Raw genomic sequence first — 23,551 nt, 5'->3', positions numbered from 1 at the left:
TGACTGCTAGCATCCTGATAGGGGTCAGAGTTTGACACTATGCCAAAGCTGATAGTCAAGAACACAGCATACATTTGAGCATGCATGTAGTCTTGTAACCTATTGATTTTCGAAACTCAGCTCACTGGAAAAATGTGTCTTTTTTGGAACTTCGAAGCTGTTAGGTTTTGATTATTGTGATCTGTGTGGAAAAGAATAGCTAGAACATTATTAATTATTTCACATTCTATGTTCCATGGTGGAAAAAAAAGCTTGACTTCACTTTAAAAACCATTTGAAATTGTTACGCATATGTTGCCATAGCAGTCAAGATATCCATGTCAGTTACTCGCCAATAAACTAACATCTGAATCATTAAATGCACAGACGTGTTTGCTACCCTTGACAGGAAGCTATATGATTACAAAAGATGTTTTCTGTTAGCCTGCCAGGCCATGCAGCCATGATGAATGAGTGTAATATACAGTGCATCAAGAGTGGACACATGCATTAATGGCTCTCAATAATTTGAGCAATACATTTCAAATGCTACTTTCACGCAGAGGCTGATTGTTTCTGAATGATTTAATCTTGTTGAGTTGTGTCCCCCCCCCCCATTCGTGTCAGTAAACAGGAAAACAATGTGCTCATTTGAATAATATCACAAATTGTGTAGTTCCTGGCAGTTCCGGACTGTGCCGTGTGAAGAGTGCCAGCCCTCAGGGTCTGAGTGAACAAAAACAAATCGCTGCATTGCTTTCACAATTACAAACCTACGTACTATTCATCTGCACAGGATATGCGAATTACTTATCTGAATGCGTCTCCAGATATTATCACTAGCACACAGTGTTGCACAGATTGAGATGTATGAGAATATAGGCTCTCGGTGTGCATATGCATAACAGAAATCTGGCTGACATAATAGGAACATCTTTTTAATATAGAGACTGTCAAAGATCAGTTTTATATTGTCAAATTATAATAAGACAGTATAAAATCTAGGAAGATCCAAAATTAACCCGTTTCCTTTTTTTCTTTTTCCCCTCTTCTTTTTACTGAGCCAGTTAGAAAGATTCAGAATGGTGGTTTGAATCAGGCTCATTTATCCAGTGAATCACTCCAAGCCATTACTGACTCACTCACTGAATCATTTTTCAGTTCTTTTGGATTAAAAATTAAATGAGCACCATTATAGTGGTGTTAATTTTATGCTTGTCATTTTATTTTATTTTGTTTTGTTTTGTTTTGTTTTGTTGTTTTGTTTTGGTTTTATCATCTACAATGTGAATTGATCCTTCAGCTTGTTTTCCCTCAGACATCTAAAAAAAGTCCCTTGGATCCAAAATCTTTCATACTTGGAGCCAATAGCTTCCTAGTAGTTGTTCTGGTCTGAATCCCTGGAAGAGCTTGAGAACTATTGGGGTGGAGGCTGAACTCAAACAAAGCCTTGAATTATCAGAACATACTGTCTCATCCAGCTGCACTGGATTATATGAATTTCTCTCATTTATTTGCTGGTGATTTAGGACATTCACGTTATTGGTGTTGCTCGCTGGCAGAACTATCTGGAGTTGATTTACGGATGCAGTTTGTTGGATAGAAAATCTGTGCCTATTATGATTCTGCCCAGACCAACATTAAAATGTGTATTTATTGCACTTCCAGTTTTTATGTGTGATCCGTAGCAGGCGGTGTGCACCAGATTGGATGCTCTCATTTGACAAACCTACATTTTGCTTGTATCTGACAGCAGTCATCCCGACGCATTACATCCAGCGTAATCATACTACTCCTCCAATCATATATTTTCATTCACTTCTTCCAACTCTGAGCTCTTTATAGACCCCATAAAGAAAGACAGATGTTTCAAGTTTCTTGGTTTCCCCCACCCCGGACTCCCCAGGTTGGGTCCCGGTTCCACCTTCGGTTCAAGGCCCCCAGAAGGACCCACAGATGTGGGGCGGCGTTCACTCTCTCAGAACTGCAGTAACAAAGCAATTAATTTCTGAAATGATAGGGAAATTTTATAGTGTCAGTAAGGATGTCTCTGAATGTCTACGAGGAAAGAGGAATGTGGTATGTGTCAAGTCCTACTCTTGTTCAACTTCCAAAGGACAACTCAAATTTCCGACTCAATCACTTTTAATTTTCTTTTTGGCTTTGTCAGTTGATTCAGTAAATTAGGTTGTAAACCTTTAAAGACAGAGAAACAAATGTTACCATTTTAACTAAACATTTTAATTAAACAGTTTCATATGTTTTAGTAAAGTTTTAACATTTAACAGAATTTTTACATTTTTAACTTGTACTATTCTTTTGTATCTTATACATTTACTTTTTTTTTTTTTCAAACTCAACATGGTTATTTTAGCACGAACTCATTTAACACAATCAATAAAGTCAATGCTGCAATGTGTTTCTTAACCAATCTACGCAGCAGTTAAACATACTTGAACATATTAAGCAGCATTTCAAACACCATGAAATTAAATAAAACATTTCACTGACCATTGGCGTCTTTGGACTGAACCTATTAGTGAACTTGGAGCGTCTTCTCTCTGAAGTTTCCTTTCTGAATGAATGAGAACCTCCATGTTTTTACAGGTGCTCTTAATCAGTGACAATGACTGATCCTGTGATAAGCAGCCAGTTTGCTGCTGCTGGTGCACTCTGGGAAGTGTAGTTCTTTGAGACCCATTTCTGAGATTTAGCTCAACAGTATGCATTTTAAAGCAGCAGGGCATTCAAGAGCTGAATGAAAATGATTCCATCTCCAGCGGGGCCTCCTGTAGCCCCACACCTTCAGAGGAGGAGAGCTTGAAAGACATCCAGACTGAGTTTAAGGCCTTTGCGCTTGTGTTAATGAAGCACAGAGAGGGAGGGAGAAGGGGCCTCTGATATGTGTTTAATTAGCAGAGGGTCTAGCTAACTGACTATTAAACTTCTGATTACAGTGTGGAATTTCGCTTAAATTAAGGAGTTCAAGAACTCTTTGAATGGAAATGATGGCAGGAATAGGACAGCTGTTCAAGTAGGTAGCTCCTCTTGGCTCTCATTTTAGAATTGTATATTATTATAATATTTAATAATATTTTTTAAACATTTGTTTTTCATTGTTTTATAATGTTATATTTTATGTTTATGTTGTATGCTGTATATTTTTAATTTTTTATTATATATTTTTAGTATTAACCATAATAATAATATAATTTTATTTATTTATTCATTCATTCATATTTGGCACCAAGATCTTTTTACTTCATGACATCTCCAATTTGAAAAAATGTATAACAATATTTAATTAATAAAATATTTATACTTAAGAGTTGTGTTTTATGTTGTGTTTATGTAGGACAGTTGTTTAAGTAGGTAGCTCCTCTTGGCTCTCATTTTAGATGGTGTAACAAGACTTGAATACATTTTTGTAAAATTAATATGACTGCTTAGAGTTTTGGAGCCAAGTCGTAATGCTTAGCATTACGACACATTCAGCTATAAAGGTTAAGTGTCACAAGCTATCCGCTGACGTTCTCAGATATTTCACACATGCACGAGCACAGTTTCAACTGTTTTGAGAGGCAAATAGCTGCATGAGCTGCAGCAGATTGTTGTACCGCCCAGACCCAGATACCAGAGAGTGAGTTATTCCCTGCACCGTGACCTGATTAATTGAGAACGTCTGAGGTTGTCTGTGGGTTGTGTTCAGGCTCCAGTCGCCGCCCCAACCTCATCCATCTCAAATGCTTGTGTCTAAAGGTTGGCCTCCGAACGCTGACCCCTTGCCTCAGCTGCAGACAAAAAGTAAGCGTGCTTAAGTTGATTGAATGAGAGAGAGCAAGAGAGTGAGTGCGTGATCAAGAGAGAAAGATAGCGCCAGAGCCAGCAAGAGATAAAAAGAGGCAACATTTAGACAGCTGCACGCGTAGCGCCATGTATCCATGTCTGTCAAAGGAAGATATTTCTGTCTCCTTAGTGCGGCCCGCAGGCTTCCAAGCAGGCCATCTCGATGTCATCACCGTCACCCTGCTGTCATTGGCTAAAAAGGCCCGGCTGCGTGTGTGCCTGAAGTACAGAGTGTGCTGGAGTTAAGGGCTCTGCTTAGCCAGGGCCTAATTGGAGTGCGTCAGTCAGGCAGCTTGACTCATCGAAAATTACTGGGAGCAGTGCGCTTAATAAGAAAGCAGAAAGGAATGACAATAAGGTCATGATACCACCACATTCAATGGCAACGATCACATTCCTCATGCTGACAGTGTACGCAACGACAGACGGTCACATGGCGCTGAGAATGAGCCCTGTCGTATACATACAGTCAGGCTCCAAAAATAACACTCGTGCCAAATGCAAGTAAAAATTGGCTTTGGTGAGTACAAAAAGTCACTCACCAGTTGGACGGGTGCTTTATTATGAGCTGCAACATAATATGTGGTTCAAATTGAATTGAAAGAAGAGTCTGACCCTCGCTGATGTAAGTGACGTGAGCAAACCGAATCAGCCGTCAACTACAGAAAACATCTGTTCTGACTCGGAGGTCTTCAACCTTAAGGGCTTTTCACACTGAACGTGAAAATTTGGTGCGAGTGTTCGGCACGATAATGCTTTTGAATCGAAACAATAGATCCCTATGGGGTTATTCACACCAGGCGCGATCATTCGTGGCGTGAAAAAGCGAAGATTTTTTTTTCCGTCCTGTGTATCGATTTTTTCCTTCTCACTTGTCGCTCTGTGATGAAACAGGTCATCCAATCAGATTTGAGCTTACATCACGTGCATGGAGCAGCTGCTGTTGCACAAAAAGGCAAAGAGTGGTGGCGCTGTTTCAAAAACCAGTGTAAACAAACACAGAAGAAGAGTATTCCGCGTGATTCCGAGAGAGAAGAGAGTGGATGCAGAGTTCTTGTTATCTTTGGTATCTGAGAACAGATTTATTCTCACATGCTCTTAGTATAATTTCTATTAATTCTCCACTGAATTATGTGATCTGGAGTGTCCGTTTTCTTTCACGTGTGCGAGTGTTATATGAGTCAGAGCGTGTTCACTCTCTAGATCTTCCGTATTAAAAAAATCGAGTGAAATATATTTCTACACATGAAATATGAAAGCAAATAGACCTATGATTATGACAATATATTTTCTGTATGTGTTTTGTATGCAGCTCATGGTATATTTATATATTTTAATAAAGGATGTTTATGACAATAAGCAGTGTGGCATTATTAAACATACAAAGAGTGCTTGTCTGCCTATTATAGAATCAAAATCAACTATAGATCACAATCGTAAGTTATTACAAGCACTCGATGATGGTTTATAGTGGGTTTTAAGCAAAAACATTAATAATTAACGTACACAAATTTAAAAATGTGGCTTGATGCTACTTCTGTTTGTATTTTAAGATGTTTTCTTGTAAGCATTATAGATAGTTTGTATTTCTGGCATAGAACCAAACTTTATCTTAATTTAATGCTGTATATTGAGCAGCGGATGATGTTAAATCCATATGCGAGACACACATCTGAGGAAAAATGCATTGTTGGTCGGCGCCACCTAGCGTGCAGGTGTGAATTAGCAGAATGTGATCAGTCGTTTCTCGCTCGGTTTGAAAGCAACGTTCGTCGGCGATTCGCCTCACTTTTTTGCATCGCGCTCAGTGTGAAACGGCCTTAAGTCAGTGGAAAATGTAATCTCTTATATTGACTTGTTACATGCAACTCGTGACATATAATAATAATAATAATAATAATAATAATACAATTAATAATAATAAAATAAATATTCAATAAATTGACATTTTAAATGTTTCAATAATTTAATATGTATTAATTTATTCAATAGTATTTTTTGTTATTTTTATGAATGTTAATATTAATGGTTTTTAAATATATTTATGTGTGCAGACCCTTATTTTGAATAATATTTAATAACATTAGTATATTAGTCTATTAGTATGAGTGTATATTAGTTACTTTTATAATTATTTTTTTTTGTTTTTTATATACATGTGTGCCGAAGGTTAGATTGATGGCCTGAACCTGCTGTTGACTTATATTTGATGGAGCTCCCAGCATGCATTTCTCAAAGTCTTTCATTGACGTTTGGTTCTACAGATTTCTTGTTTTCATGTAAATGTGAGTGTGAATAGTATACGCAAACCAGAATCCAATCTCACATTACATGTGATGTCATTTGGAAGGCACATACATGACACATTTTTTTGTATTGTCAGAAATTGAAGCATTGCGTTCGGTGCTTCCTATAGACTGCCTCGTAACCTCATGGCACTCATGCTTTTGCGGTGAAACGTGAGGTGGGTGTTTATGTTCTTTAGGTTAACATGGTTATCTGTGGAGGAAACCTGGCCTGCTGGCTCTGTTCTGATGAGCTGACTTCATTCCGCAGCTGCAGAAATATTCTCTCTCACTGAGCTGCAGGGACATGCCAGTATTTTCATTCCTAACTTCAGGCATTTCCGAGCTCTAACAAAGGGAGAGTGAGGTGATGAAACTAGGGTGGAAGCTGTTTTCCAAAAGCACCAAATTATTTTTCTGTGTGAGCAGTGGATGCCTATTTCCACAGAAGCTTTATTAAGGTTTGTTCAGAAACATTTCATGCGGTTTCTTCACAGTAAACATTGTTTCTGTAGATGCTTTTTCTTATAGATTTATTCAAGTTTTATCTTCCTGACACAAATATTCCACCAAGTAGAGAAGACTGGGACTTCTTGTCACACAGGAAAGGTTAAATATTGTGTAAAAGTGAAGTAAAAAGTGTGACAACATTAGTCCGAATGCCACATCAGCACATCTATTCCCTCCATTTAACACTACTGTCATTTTTTTTAAACTGGCGGTATTGGAAAATTACAAGCTAGCGCTCAAGTCACCATCTTGTTTTTAATCCTTTTGGAAACTTCCCTCCTGTCTGATGCTGGTGGATCGGCCCAGCGTAACACTGCTTGCCTAAACCGGAATCCCACTCATTTTTGTCGAGTTACACTCAATCTTCTCCCATTGACCACTGGGAAGGTTCCTACTGAGGATTGACAGGGAGAGCCTTTGACAGGCGGATACCAATAAACAGGGAATTGCCCTTCCAGAGAAAATAGCTCTGTAATTGTTGGGTACGTTCAAACTCGGCCGCAAAGAAAAGGCTGGAGTGGGCCTGTGCATTTTTCTGCCTTGCGTCAGGGTTGTGGATGTGTCAGCAAGCCCCTCGCTCTTGTGCGCATGGCTGTGGCTGTCTGCTCGACTTGGCCCGCTGGTGGAGGCCCAGCTGAATGCTTAGTGGTTGGCAGGCTTGGACGCTTGCCTGTATAACTGGAGTTTGAATGAAAGGGGCCTTGTGAACTTTTGGGCTACTGTGGCATTTTCCAGCTGCCGAGCAAAGTAATTAAAAATCTTTAGCTATATTGCTGAAACGTGTAGAGTTACAGTGCTCGGTTTGCTGGAAACACATTGTGGGGCTAGTTTCAATCTTGATTCTTGTTCCTTTCTCTTGATTTTGTTCCTGGCTCTCTCTGGTTTCATATGCACACATTTGAACTTTGCATCACTGGATCTTTAACTCAGTCAATCTGTTTACTGCCCGTGATGCTTTTTAAATGTGTTTTTTGCACTTGTTTCCCACTGTCTCAGACAAAAAGGCATTTTGATTGAGAAAAGAAAACAGGTTTTTCCTTCGATTGAAACTCATCTGCGGTATCCAGGATTTATATGGACATGGGAAACTTGGAAATATTAGGCAATTTCTTAATTAAAAATAAAGTCTTATTGAAATACTGAAATAATAATAATAAATAATAAAACATTTATTTTTATCATTATAAATACATAGCTAGATTAGCTAGATATATTTAGAACAATTTAGAAGTGTATAAAAATCCTTGTAATATTGAATACTATTACTAGTGCAACAGCTACTACTTCTAATTATTATAATTCATGCTTTTTATATGTATATACTTAAAAAAAAAACATTATCATGCAACTAATATTTATTATATTAAAAATATGATTTATCATATTTAACCCGTTTAATCCCAAATTATTCCCAGACATGAAAATATCCAAATGATGTGTCATGAGTAACCCTTTGAAATTATCAATAATTATGTTTTGAAATTGTTTTGGAAAAGTGTGTGAAATATTGTGTTTTATGGTCGGTCAAAATTGTGACCGGTGGGATAAGGTGAGTACTGAATTAACATATTTCTGCAGTCTTAAAAATTGTTATATGTCTTAACCCAGCTATTTTAAACTGTTTGATCACATTCTAGGGTTATTATTATTATGCATAAAAAAACACTTTATGCAACATTGATAGGAACACTGAGATAAAAAACAAAAAAATTCAACCATCAACGCATTTCAAAATTGTTACTTTTTTGTAAAATATAACATCAAATTTTTATATTAGTGCTACCAGTATGACAACATCAATATTGTACATTTTTTGTAACATTTGAATTTTTAATTTAGTGCAATATTTTGTCATTGCAACATTTTAGTGTACTCTATGAAATCGCCCTATATCAAAATCTGTGCCCTATAACATGGAAAAGCATGTAACTGTTGCCCTGCAGACTGACATTAGCTTTTTCTTCTTCACTGGTGACCCTCTTAGAGTGTATCTTGCCTACTACAGTTACTGAGTAAATTAGAGCTGCGGAAAACATGGTGACAGATGTCTTGCATCACTCTCATGTGATTGGCTGTGAGTTTTTTATTGTCTGTGTGAAGTCTCATTACCCACTGCCCCTGGAAAAGAGCCTAATAAGGCAGACAACAGTCTGCAGTCTCTATTGAACTGTACAGAGAAAAATAAAGGTCTGCACCACATGTGAAGACACCTGCTTGCTAATTTGTATGTCCGCAGAATGCTTGTGTTGTGCCTTTTTTTCAGTCAGAGCAAATATATGCTCAGATTTTGATGCGGAAAACCAATTGGGAAAAAAAGATGTCCCTCCAGCGGGTTGAGCCCTAAATGAATTATTCAGATCTGCATGTTGTGTGTTTTGCCGGCCAATTCTGCTTAATGTCATCTTTTATGGCATGCATCAGAGACGACTCCAGATGCAAGACAGCCTCGGCATTCCAGCTTTCTGCATTGGCTCACTGTGTGCCTGAGAAACAAAGCTTAAAATGCTGGAATTCATTTCACTTTTAGTGTCCCCTTAATAAACGATTCGCAAATCAATGGCTGCTTTTGTCATGTAATTTGTTTCCGTGCTCAGTTTTGTGATAATGTTTTGCAAGCAAGGCTCTTTGGGTCAATATGAGATTGAGGGGAAAAACACAAGCCTGGCTTTTATTTTTCTCTGCAAATATTTGGAAAATGATGCAGTTGGTGCATTATCTCATCCAGAACAATTTAGCTTCCTAATGGAATGCTAGTTTTGGTTCAGATAGGATTTGAACATGCAAATGAAAGACGATTTCATATTAAAATCTATTATAATTCTGTTTACATGCTTGATCACACTGATTATTCTTAATGATGTGTAAGTTAATGTAAATGCCTTAAGCTAAGCTTTTATCATGTAAAGGTCATAACCATTTAGGCAGAACGGCAAAACACACACATCTTGACTTTTCAATGTCAAAACCAGAGAAAACCCACTAAATTCAAAATGTTTTTCTTGTATTGTGTTGAATTTTTATAATGAGCTGGTTTTTGAGTCATCAGTGCTTTGTTTTACATGAAACAGCCCTCATCGGCGGTGTGCAACACCTCTGTAAGTGTGTGTTTTCTATCTTTGTGTGTTTGTCTGTGTTGTGCCTGGTCTTTCCTCAGCTGCACCTGCACTAATTGTAAGTGTGCAGCTGTGATGTGAGAGCCGTACTCCAGCTGGGAGAGCTTGTTGAGCTGCCACACAAACCCGGCGAGCTAAACACCCCAGTAAGTCCCTCCTTGACTCAGCTAATGAGTGTGGAGCACAGACAATGCACCCCAATCCAGCAGCCCATCTGAGCGCCACTGCAGTCCAAGAACCGGAGGAGGTCGGCTATAGACGGCTCACAGTTTGTGCTCCGTGACCGTGAAAGTGTGGATAATCAAGCCTTTGCTGTCTCGGCCTCCTGTATCCCGACTGTGTCTTTCCTTTATTGTTAGTATCAGCCCATCTCGTGGGTTTCTCTTCACTCCAGATCAGTCATCCAGCCTGAAGGTCATATTTTCTTCATAAGTAAATGATACTCGCTTTGTCACAGTTTCATGTTCATGCAGGGGTTTTTGTATTCATTATTATTAGTTGTTATTATAAAATTGGACTAATTGTTATTTAAATGTTTCAGAAAGACGTGCATTTATTATTTTTATTAAAAATAATTATAAATGTTTTTAATTTTTAAAAATTTTTATTATAGATTTTTTTCCATACATTTATTAATATTTTTTTTGTTGTTGATTTTTTTTTTTTCGTTTTATTATGATGCTGGATGTTTCATCAGATGTGGGTTTCGATAACCTAATTGTACCAATTAAAACGGTAGTAGCCCATTGAAATCTGGAGCAGTGACAGTCCTTAAGGAATAACCTATAACATCCTTGTGTCTAAACCTTATTTCGGTAAGTCCTTGGGCGAATAAGTCCTTATTCGTGTCCGGAATAACACTGGCGGATGTTCTCTGAGAAGGACGTTAATGTGCACTTCACATTTGGTCTGTCCTCAAATGCTTAAAGGGATTTTCGAACAACCTAGTATGAGAGCCTGTTCTAGTACACCCCCAAAACAAAATCAAGTAAAAGAGCATAATAGGACACCTTTAATGCAAGTACTGTAGAGCATTTTGTTCATTAAAAGGATATGTCCAATTTAATTTGACTCAAAAATAAGAAAATAAATGAGAGGGTCACATGGCCAACCATATCTGAGTGTAATTTAATAGCATACTGTGTGGAAGTTATTATTTTTATTATCATCATTCTGGTACCTGTAGTCACTGTGACCTGACACAATTACAATATTCTGGTGTATCAAAAGTGGTATGTGGGTATTAGAAATACAGTCAGGATAACCGAGTCCATTCATAGTCGAAGCATGATCCCATTAGGATATCAGTAGTTTTGCTTTTTCAAAAGCTGACTTGAAATATTCATATGAAATTACAGCTGTATGGGTCCGTTGGGGTTGATAGCAGGAATTCAAGCAATAAACACACCTAATAGACCCTGCAATCCAGTCGCATGCGGAGGCCAGAGAATCAGACAGATTGTCACTTTTTTTCCCTTTAGATTATAAGTCCATTTATTCAGGCTCAATGACAGTTGCATGACAGGATATGGATGGTGGAGCTGTAGAAGCTGATTAGAAAGATAAACAAAGACAGAAAGTTTTATATGAACAGATTATTGCTGCCTTCAAGTCATGTCAGAATTATCGTATTTACGAGAAGAGCGCTCATGTGCCGTCAGTGCCAGTGGGGAATCCTGGATTTTCTTTGAACCCTGACTTTTTGAGTCTAGGATGTGTCCATTAAATAATTTCAGTGGATGATTTTGCTTATTGGTTATAATTGAGCTGGAATGAAGAATGTTGGCTGTACAATTTAGTACCGTACGTTTCTTCATCTTGCTACATTAGTGTGCTACATTGCTAAATAAAAGCTTCCAGGGTTTGTCTGCAAATTACATGTCTGGTTTTTCCAGAACATTTAATGGTGTAAATTAAAAGTTGTAAAATGACTTTCAAACTCATAAGATGTTGTATGTTGTTAAATCTCATTGTGTGATTTATTCTGTAGTTGGTAATCTGTGTTGTGGTCTAGACAGGATACAAATGTTTGTTGTTCTTACTCAAACCACGCCCCCTTCGCATACATTAAGTAAGGTATAAATTACAGTCAGTCGTTATTGCAACATACTGTAAACCCTGACAGGGTGATGATCGGGACCCTGAAGGCAAGTCCGCTTTTTCCACAGCTCCTTAAGCAATAAATGTGTTTTTATTTTAGTCTTACTTTTTATTTGGTGTGCTGGTTGTGACATCATGGAATGGCAAAGAATACTCATAAATATTAAGTCATGAACAGAGAATTTATCACTATCTTTTATTGTTTTTTTTTATGTGCTTGAAATGAATATTGTTTCTCTGATGCTGTCAGTGACAGGTTTAATTGACCTTTCAGCATTATTACAGGCTATTAAAGAGAATTGTCATAAAAAGTTAATTATTTTGTTGTTACATTAAAACATCAGCATTAAATAGACCAACAGTTTAAAAAAAAAAACTTTTAAAATTTAAAATGCATTTAGTTGGATATCTTGGGATGGTCAGTTTGTTTGAATCAGTGGATCAGTTGGACCTAGGCAAGTTGTCGCATTAGCACTTTATGTTATTAACCCTAGAACCGCCACGGGGTAAATTTTGCCCGTGGCTGTTTTTCAAATGTACATAAAAGATTTAAAATAAAACATTTAAGTCTCCCAGTCATTGACTTTTACTAAAATTATGTAATTTACAATCCAATGTTGTTAAAAATTATTTCGATAAAACCAGATCAAAAAACGGGGCATTTATACCTATAAGCGCCAGCGGGTCAAATTTACCCACCTATATAATGCATGTATTTTTGCGCTGTCATTTTCTTGCCGCTTATGTTTTAACATTGTACATTTCTAGGCAACGCCTTTCACTCACTGATTTAGCGGTTATCAGTTTCATAAATAAAGTCAAAGGCTGCGTTTACACTGCAAGTCTTAATGCACAGATCCGATCTTTTGACCATATCCGATTTTTTGGCACGTCTGTTTACTAGGGCTGTGTATCACCAGCAAAGTCACGATACGATACGTATCACGATACAGAGGCCACGGTACGATACGTATCAGACGGCTCATCTGACAGTGATCCAGATATCATATTTACATGTTTTAGCCTCACGTTACTCTAATTGGTCAAACTTTGGTTTAATTATTTAATTTTTGTCTTGCCATATAGTTTATTGTTCGCTACTGTGTTGCTATTCTAGTCTGGCCGTTTCCTGAAGAAGAAAAAAAATCTGATCTACAATATATGATGTAATGAATAAAACCAGTTTTTGAATACCCAAAGTTTAATGGTGTTGTTCTCTTATTCAAATTATAAATGATATAACTAAACAAATTAATAAATATTTAGGTGAAGCTGTGCGCTTGAAATTTTCATGGCATCATCCTATGCAGTGTGGTGAATTATTATTGCTCATTATTGTCTATAGGCTATTTTAGTAATTTAAATACCATGGGTTATCTTAATATATTGATTAATGACATTGTATTATAATATTAGCCTACACCACCCAAATATTTAGGCTACTACCTTCTAATTTCCGTTTTCAGTGCAGGCTTTTTAAAAAAAAATTTTTTTAGCTTAGGCTACTGACCGTTATGGATTAGGGTAGCCTGCATTAAAAAAATCTTGAACATAAAACAACAGGATAAAAATATAGTTGATGACTAGACATAATCATTTCATGACTCTAGACACTTCTTTGTGAAGACAGTGGCATAATACAGTGAAATAATATGTTCTTTAGCCATATAAATACAGTTGTCATGTGCGTGGGTAAAATTTACCCGCTTTTAGGTATACAGCGACCTCTGGCGGTTGTAGTGTTAAAGACAGCTTTTTTTCTTGTAATTGGGCTGAATTTGGCTGTTTTTTTTATGAAAAAAATATTACAGTTGCCGTTATATATCATCACTATAATGGTTAGATTGTCTCCTGTACTAGCTGATAAATGCCACTGATCACAATGGTACATCAAGCAGGGAAGGTATAATGGGGGATTATGAATACTGAGAACAACATATGTAACCGTGCACACCATTTACTTTGGCAAAGGATTAATATAATGTGTTCTTTTTTAACTTCCAGATCACTTCTATGATTGATGAGGATATGTGAGTGAATTTGCCAAATACTGAACAAAGAAATCTACTGCATCCTCCGGTAAGTGCTTTGACTGATGATCCTTCACTGCTCATTTCTGCTAATGATTGTTCACCTAATCGCAGATTTGCACACACACGTGCCGCTTGCATGCTGTTATCTTCAAAACAACTTTCCCGAATTAACTCGAATGGCGTAATTGGTGCTAAAAACTGGAAAGCATGCACGTTATCGTGTCAGACGCTCATATTTCTCGAGCACAGTCAAACGACGAATTTATTTAGTGTTTTTGAGCAGCAACAGAACGCTCTATATAACATGAGTCATAATTAGCAGCGGGGCCTCTCAAATCACTCGCTGCTTTGTTGTTCCCCCTTACAACGTCAGTGTCAGTTTTTTTACGTGATTATTAAAGGCAGGCACAATTACTGAGATGTGAGATTCTTTGGAAAAAAAATCAGTTTGAGCAGGCAGTCGGAGACATTCGTCTAAACAGCACATGTGGCATGAAGTGTTTCATCCTGAGCCTTTAATACGTTCACCGCTTTTTGCCTGGTCTTGTGTACTGATGAGACATGGAACAGCTCGAAGGTGAAAATGTGTTTTTTATAGTAGCATCTACATTATGCTAATGAGTTTGCAAGGAGGTGGAGCCATAAAGGCCAGATTGCCAGGAGAAGAGAAGCCTGTAAATTATGGTTGCAAACTGCCATATCTGCCAGGACAAAGAAAAGAGAGGGGCTAGGAGAAACCACAAGTCATGCATATCAGATTATCCTTCTTTTACCCCTCCCGCTCCCTCACTTTTACTAATTTTTCTTATCATGCTTCTTGAGCAAACTTGCACACACAATCTGGGCTGTGTATCTCCAGTCACATGAGGGCCAGAGGTGCTGACGAACTGGAATGCTTGGCCTGGTATTTCCTGATGCTCACACACACATGTACACAAACACACACTCGCGTAAACACACGGGGCAGGCTATATATTTGTGGATGGGTTCATGTTTGACTTGGTGGCAGAGCGAGTGGCAGAATGATGAAACACAGATGTTTTTTTTTCTTTTAAGCTTTGTAGAGATTTTACAAAGCTACCATATGTTTTTCAGTTGATTTTAAAGACTTCTTTTTATTTATTGCAGACAAAATGTATTGCTGTTCAAAAGTTTTGGATCCGTATGATTTTTTGTTTGTTTGTTTGTTTTTGAAAGAAGTCTCTTATGCTCACCAAGGCTGCATTTATTTGATCAAAAATACAGTAAAACTGTAATATTGTCAAATATTATTGCAATTTAAAATAACAATTTCTATTTTAATCATTTGTAAAGTGTAATTTAATCCTGATCCTTATAAAAATCTTATTAATTCTTATTTCTTCTTCTTTAATGTCAATTTTGGTACATTTTTCAGCAACCTTGCTGAAAAAAAGTATGAATTGCTTTCAAAAGAAAACCAAATCTTACTGATTCTGAAACTTTTAAACGGTGGTGTGTGTATGTGTGTGTCTGTGTATATATATATGCATTTACTTAAGTAGATAATTAACATCCTCTCTGATAAAGGCACTTTATAAGTCTTATTTACGAAAAGATTGTATGAAAACTTACCATCTGCTCTGGCATGTGACTGGCAATTATTTTGTTGAACTGAAAGATTATGAATCATTTAGTTTTGTAACTGGACACAATCTTCACCAAAGGGAATAAAATCAGTCTATATAAAATAATTGAATAATTCCAAGGCTAATTAAATGCTGCATGCATTATAAAAGCCTTTCACAAGGTAAAATCTTTAAGATAAATGAATAAACTCATTAAAATGTTCTTAAAAAGGTCTATTTTCAACCTTCATTCTAGTTATTCAGTGATTCATTCTGTTCTGTTTTGTTCCTACCTTCACAAAACGGGGGAATTTCCGATAGTGGTGGGTTTCAGCAAGATCAGGTCAGAAGTGGGTGGGTCTCTGTGAAAGTATATGTGTTTGTGGGGGAATAATGGAGCCATTCTTCAGCTCTATGGAAGCCGCTATACAGTGGCATGTGGTGGACCTGCCAGAGGCACTGGGGTCTCCTTAAAATAGCTCCAACCCTCGAATGTCAGAAGCAAAGCTGAGACTGCGCACCGACCACTGGCCATTTGACCGAGTGCATCAAAGAAATCTCTATGAAGTCCTTGAGATTTTTGCCGCAGCCAGGAAAACATCCAGTCATAATAAGTTAATCATGTTTTGATTTTGATCTAATATTGAAATGTGGCAGTCTTTTGACATTTGTGCAGAAATACATTTCCGTATCATACCACAAACCCACAAATCTGTGTGCATGCATGGCAGGCAGATCCAGAGAGCTAGTAGGTTGCCCATCAGGATGTTTGTTTAACAATGATTCAAAAGGTCATTTAGTTGGACTATGCGGTTAGGATTATTTTTGCTGTAATCAGAATGATTTCATACCAAGTCACATGTTTGACATGGGTTCATGATTTCAGTGATTAATTTGACTGCTTCTTGCACTACAAACAGTAGCATAAAGCTCAGAGAAAACACAAGCAGGGACCAATCCGGTCTGCCCATGAGTGGCAAAAGTAAACAAAACTAACATTTTAAATCTGATTATTTTTTTCTTTTCTTTAGAAACCACACGTCTCTAAAAACCCAGTCAGAAGAGTTTATGCTGTTCCTCTGGTATTTATTATTAGTAAACCATTATGCTGCTCGATTCTCAAAGCTGGTGGAATAAATTTCTTTAGGCAGTATTTCACCTCTGTCTTATTTACTAACCACCCGCAATCTAGTTTTACCAGACTTTATTTTTTATGTGTTTTTTTTAGTCCAGACATTAAAAGAATGAATTCAGTTGGGTTCAATTTTGTTTAGACCCCAAACATTCTTCAAGATATCTCGTTTTATGTTATGCATACGTCATACAGATTTGGAATGACATAAGATTAAATTATTTTAAGTGAATTATCCCTTTAAAATAAGAGAAATTTACTTGAGAATCAATATTGCGTAACACATTTTAACTGTAAAATTAGACAAATATTTATTAAGAATAGGATTTAGATTGTACATTGTTCACTTAAGCTAGTTAACGCTGCACCATTGCGCCATTACTGCTCACAGAAAGCTGGTGGTAACTTCAATTTTGTTTACATTTTCTATTGATTGCAATTCTTCATGTGATGATCAAATGATGGAGAAGTGCACTGGAACGTTCTAAAAATCCATTTGTGTAGACAAACTTACTTTTGTCATTTTAAAGAACTGATTTAGTTGTCTGCTGTGGTGGAGCGATAGTCCCAGTAAAGTATGTCAGATTGTGGTAGTCTGTCGTAGGCTTGCAAAGGGGTGGAAAATTTCCGTAAACTTTCCAAAAATCCCTGGAAGATTCCAAAAAATCCCGGAAAGTTTCCAAAATTTCTGGAATGTTTCCGAAATTTACTGGAAATTTTCCACCTTTTTGCAACCATAGTCTATTGTGACACCTAGAACCACGTGCAAGATGGGTAAATCCAGGCATGTAGATTGTGTTCAGTAGAGATTTTTTGGTGTGCTTCTACTATTACCTGCATTGCACAAGTAGTAGGTCTATAGCATAAAAAACAGTGCAAACAAACAAATGATACTATCAGTGTGTGCAGCTTCTATTTTGTCCTTAACCTTCTGGCAAAGTTGATTTTGTGACAGTGGTATGGCCATGTTAATGGTATAATAAAGGATACTGTAGCAATTTGAACAACAAATGAATTCCCGGTAGGGCCACCAGTGTTACGGGCACCTTGCGTGCTTCACCCTGTGCCCAGGTGAGTGTAATCAATGACCGAAATGGTTCATAAATAACATGCTTGATTTCTCAGGCTCAGTGCTTGGCCATAGCGAACTCCCGCCACGACACCTCATGTGTACTTTTAACCTTGCTTGTGCAGACAGATGAGCGCTGGAATCGACCCTCCAAAGGGGATTGAAGAGAGCTGAGACAAATAACATTAGAGGGCAAAAGCAGATCGGGGAGGTTGAGTTTTCTGGATACAGACACAAAGCCGACTGATCTCATTTGATATAATTCATGATTTGAGATGAATCATATGTAGAAAAACCTGTGTTGAGGAAGCTGCTATGAAACGGTTACTTCGTTTCAGAATTTAACTACATCTGAGTCACACTTTTTGAAGTAAATGGCTACATTTGAAGCTATTTAAGGGAGTAGTTTATTTTTAAATAGTATGAGGTCTCAGTTTGACAACTTGAATAGATACATTTACACTTAACCGAATAAAACTAGAAAAAAAATTGTTTTTAGGAACCAGTTTATTTACATATGAACCATTCGGATGAATGAATCACTGAAATGTTCTTGAATGAACACGTTTCATTTTTGCTTCAGTTCACTCGTTTTGTCACGCGACACCGCTAGTTGTTGGAAAAAGTAGCATGATACTGGAAAAACTACTGTTTTGAACACAACCAAGCTGCTGAAAAATTTAGTTAGTGGTGTCGCTACCTTCAGTTAGTTCCGTCCCAACACCGATCCTCAGAGTGACCTATAAATGTCACGAATTAAGACTTTGTTAACTGACCCTTGGACAGTAAGACATGTAATGGGTCTGTAGTTTACCTCGGGCTCTTTGTGATTTACAGCCCTGTTCCAGTCTGAACTGTAAATATTCATGTCCTTGGAGCAGGCCGAGACATGATCTCATTCGCTTCTGCCAGCGCATCTCGTGTAGGCACAGGCTCCGCAGATGTAAATCGCTGTTTACTTCATTACATCATTAGCTGTGTTTCCTTGGGCCCTGGAGAAATGAGGTGAAACACGCTGGTTACTGTGTGCCCTCTGTGCCCTATCGACCTGGAGAAACCCGCCAAGTGAAGCTTATTTCCTCCCTCTATTTGCAGAGGAGATTGTTTGGAGATCCTGTTGAATTTCTTGCACAAATAACTTGTGTGCACATCTAAATTATAGAACATTTGCCAATTTAGGAAGCCTTTTCTTGCGTTTATCATATCATTGCACCTTTATTTGCCTCTTCAGTGATTTCCGGGTGATTGGATTTCAACACGGATGGAAAGATGGCAGATATCATTGAAAGGTTTGTTCAAAACCGCTCCGCACAATAGCGCTCCAAGGTAAAGTGCTAAAAGAGAAGCTCTTGTTTATGAAAGGGGTGTGTAGAGCTTAGAGCAGGTGCAGAAGTAGATCATACTTACAGTATCATGTCTTTATTGTGGACTCCTTGCTACTAACGTGTTTGCTCTGACAAGGTGTGTTACATCTGATGCTTTTCTCTGTTTGTTTAAGGAATCAGATAAAAATTAAATAGACTGCTGTAAAAGGAATGTAGTTCAATGATTAACGTGTTTTTCTCTAAAACAACTTTCAATTAATTTGAGGATCCAAGACATGATAATGATGCAACAGCATTCTGTGCATCACAAAGAAGGTGTCATGCACCATGCAATGAATCCACTATGGTAATCCTGGCGTTTTATAGAAAAATAAGATGGTGGTGTCTTGGGTTGAAATGGAACTGAAATCTTTCTGTGAGTTGCTGTTTGAAATAAAAAAATATGGCAATAATGATAACCAATAATCAACAGCTTGTTGTGGCCAGATTTTATTTTATCCTTTTATTTGTTATTTTATTTTTTTATGTATATATATATTTTATTTAACTTTTTATTATTTTATTATTATATTTATATTATTTTATTATTTTTTTTAATTTTTATATAATAAAATAATAATATTTACAATTATTTATAATAATTTCCCAAAATAGATGTTATGTAAAAGCTTACAATCAGTGAAAGATTTTACAGTGCATATAGGCAGTTTGAGGCAATGTCTGCTTTTTATTTTGCTGACAAATTAGAAACGTTTCATTGCACAATTTTTAAAAATAAATTCATGATTTGATTGGATCATTACTGGAATTATTGGCTGCAATTCCACTATTGGTATCAATAATAGTTTCATTATATATTTTTCATATTGTGCACCTGAAAACCAGAGAACAAGAATCAGACAAAAGAAAGAATCCCAGAATCCCAACGGTGCTTACATGTGTGTATTTGAAGTACAAGCTCCGTTCAAAAGCCTCTCATTAGGAGCACAGGAAGCTTGTCAGTGTGCCGGTTAAGTGTTGGTGTGAGTAGGACCAGTGCGGCCTCTTGTACTCACTCGATTACGCACCTAATCAAATCACCTGCTTGTTTATACGCTCGGTACTCCGGCGTCAGAAAAACAGCTCTGCTTCATTCATACCGCCCGTTTTCCTTTGAGGACTTCCAAACAATAGCAGTGGTCTGTGCTTTCCTCCCAAAGGCAGGCTGCTGGATTTGAATTTCTCTTTCTTGTTGGACTCCAAATCCACATGCACTTGTAACATGTTCAAACTGTTTTCCGTGTGCTTTAGGAATCCTCTCACGTTCAGAAGCAGCGATTGATTTGTTTAGAGCCGGTGGCATCATAATCACCCCACAAGTGGAAGGAGCTGACTTACATTTTCCGCTCTGTTATACTTGCGTTATTGGAGTGTGGCTTTCCTGAATGCGCTGGCTGAGAGTTTGTGGATATTGCATTACAACAATATTGTCTCTGTATTCGCTTAGTTGTTCACTGAGAGACAGACTACAAATGGCCGGGTTGCTGCTTGTTTAAATGCTCCCAAGCATTGCTAATGCCTGGATTATCTCCTAGAGAAATGATTTAGTGAAAATAATGGCTTCACAATAGTCCCGCTGCAGCAGATATACGCACCAACCCAATAACCAGTCCTCTGAGAGAGAGCGTATTGATTGTAGCAATAATATTGCCCTATTCCCTCAGGAAAAAAAAATATAAATACAAGAATAATAAGCTTTTTTTTATCTATTCCAAAGCTGACTTGTGCTAAGCCCACCTGATGCTGAATCCGGAAAAGAATGGCAAACATGTAAACGTGGGTTTGGAAACCCTTTTTTCGTTTCCTGCGAGAAGTGCAGAGATCATCAGAAATATTGGCATAACTTCACCCGGCTCATTGTCTGTGGTCGGAGCCCCTCCACCCCCGCTCCATGTTTACGCCGAGACACTCTGCCTGCCTTAGGATCAGCTATGACATCATTTCGCCACAGCTGCGGGCCGCACACGAGGCGTGGAGAGGGAACAATTGACCAGGGGGGACGCAGGAAGAGCCGACTGACCTGATTGCTCAGCTGGCCGAGCAACTGGGAAGGAAGGCCCAAGGCGGAGCCGTGGATGTGGGGAGGGGTGATGGTGGTGGACAGTGCCCCCGTCACCCTCCCCTCCTCCTGGATGCAGCATTCGTGATCGCCCTGCCCTCTGCTGTTCTCCTGCCTGCCTGCTTGACTGAGCCAAAGCAGATTTGTACATGAAAAATGATCTACAATCTCTGTGGCTGTATCAGCTTCCAGATATAGACGTTCATGATAGGCTAAATCCCCTTTAAAGAGGGCTTTATCCCGCTCACTGAAAAGCCACGGAGAACAGCACATTCTTTTATCTCGGCACCTCAGTATGTTTTAAATACGCGCCACGTTTTGAGTTGCGACACCAATCTGTCCCGATCGGCTTGTGTTTGGTGCGCTTAGCGGGAAAGGTTATTGTTTAAATGTTAGCGCAATCTACATTGCATTGATCGGTCTTAATTATTAGACGCACAGCTGCTGCCTGAATACGAATCAGATGGACGTTTCATCTATGTATAGATAGACAGCTGGAAAGGGCACCATGCATATGACCTACCACATGTTCATTTCCATATAGAGAAAGAAGACAGCAGTGTACAATAACTTTGAAATCAAACACTTCTTTGAAGAATATAGAGCCTGTTATTTTATAATTGCTTTACATTTAATATTATTGCTTTTTATTATTGTTATCAGTAATAATATTATTAGTATTATGCATATTAATATTAACAGCATAACATTATTATTATTAATAGTAGTAGTAGTAGAGTGTGGTAATTTTAATAAAATGTTTTTATTATATATTATTTAATATATTTTAATACAAATAAACACAAAGTATTATTTTATTATTAGTAGTAGTACTATTATTATTATTATGTCAGTATTTTCATCATTTCTGTTTTAAGGTTAAATCTTTCCAAAAATGAAAACTTTGTTTTGGTCCCTCATGTCATTCTAAACCTGTATGTATTTTAAAGAGATATTTTGAAGTATGTTTAAGCTGTAACTTTTCCAAACAATGAAAGTCAGTGGGTTCCACAACACTGGACCCCATTTAATATATATAATCTAATATAATTTCATATAAAAATGCTTACAGGTTTAAAATGAAGTAAATGATGACTAGTTTCAGTTTTGGGTGAACTATTCCTTTTAAGACCCCCAGGGATATGTGTACCCATGGTTGTGGATTGCTGAACTAAGTAAGTTGTGTCCCAACCAATGTAAACCTACATTTTATTTGAGGACAGGGAACAAAAGCCTGAAAATAGATGACAAACCAGAGCGCATAAATCCGGCGAGGGGCAATCTGGTGCATTTGTGTGTGTATGTTTGCGTTTGGGTTAGAGATTGCGATAGCCCTTTCCTCCTTAAGAGATATGTTTTCAGTGCAAGGAGCCGATTCCCGTGAGGCGGGTGATCCTTTTTAATGACAGGGATTCATCTGTTAGCATCCCTCAGGCCCCACGCAGCTCCCAGCAGCCCACAGAAAATGGGCGGCAGCCTCAGGAGAGCGCACCTCCCCAGCCCCTCAAGATGCCGTGTGGGAGTTTAATTACTCCTGCGGCCACAAACCGCAGCTTACGCGCGCTCATTACTACAAATGCCTTAATTCTCTGCTGTTTTTAATCATTTTTAGGCAAAAATATCACACCGGAGATGCTCGTGCCAAAGTGAGAAATAGAACGAGAGCAGAAAGCAAGAGATTGCTCTTGTGAGGGGGTTGGGTTGGTTGTGTTTGAATAGGGGGTCGAAGTGAGGGTGCTAGCCTTCAGGGAGGAGAGGGGGCTTACTTAGAGACAGGACTCTGGATTACTAACTCGACAAAAAGGACTAAACATCTATTCAGTCGGGTCCTTCTGGTCTTTAGGGCCTATCCCTGCTGCTTTAATGAACTTATTTGGACTCCGTTTAGTTCATCCACCACTACTTAGAAGAATTAGGCTACGATTTATCTCTTCATATTTGCTCAAAGGCTTTAAAGTGTCACCACTTGAAGTAGCCGACGATTTAAAGAATAGTTTGTGTAAAACCTGATGATCCATGTTTTCCAGAATTATTTGAGATGTTCTAAAGAGCATCTTGCGCTTCAAGTGAACTGCAGATTTGCAGCTTCCATTGCTTAATAGTTATGTTCCAATTTGCTAATTTAATTAGAAAATTGCAGGTGTGATTTAGCGAATAAAGCAGCATTTTAATTTTAGGTAGATGTTTTATGCAGCTGCAGATGCCTTATGGGAGCATTAGCATGTTGGACCGTTCTTCTGCCAGGTAATAGTAGCGAATTATTCACTCACACAATTCTTGTTGAGGCAAAGTCATGTCTTTTTTTTTTATACATATCTGGAAATTTATGTGGTAAATGTGTTTCCATCAGTTTACATACAATTCATTTTATTTTTTTTATTGTTTATTATTATTATTATTTGTAATATTTGAAATTTGTATTTTGGAACTTTATTTTGCATTCTGGTGTTTCCATCCTCCATTTTAATGCGAACT

The 23,551-nt window shown here is 37.7% G+C and overlaps 1 protein-coding gene across 1 annotated transcript in view; it reads left to right on the top strand.

The window, feature by feature from the left end:
• zmiz1a (zinc finger, MIZ-type containing 1a) overlaps positions 1 to 23,551 on the top strand; it is a 142,465-nt gene that overhangs the window by 47,027 nt on the left and 71,887 nt on the right. The window contains exons 3-4 of the mRNA XM_016511303.1: positions 13,838 to 13,912; positions 18,885 to 18,979. The gene's annotated coding sequence lies outside the window, so the exon portion shown is untranslated. The remainder of the gene's footprint in view (positions 1 to 13,837; positions 13,913 to 18,884; positions 18,980 to 23,551) is intronic.

Source organism: Sinocyclocheilus rhinocerous, unplaced genomic scaffold, assembly GCF_001515625.1.
Source record: "Sinocyclocheilus rhinocerous isolate Xijiao unplaced genomic scaffold, SAMN03320098_v1.1 scaffold1243, whole genome shotgun sequence".
Lineage (NCBI taxonomy): Eukaryota > Metazoa > Chordata > Actinopteri > Cypriniformes > Cyprinidae > Sinocyclocheilus > Sinocyclocheilus rhinocerous.
The sequence above is the reverse complement of the archived record's forward strand: the minus strand, read 5'-3'. Positions and strand labels throughout refer to the sequence as shown.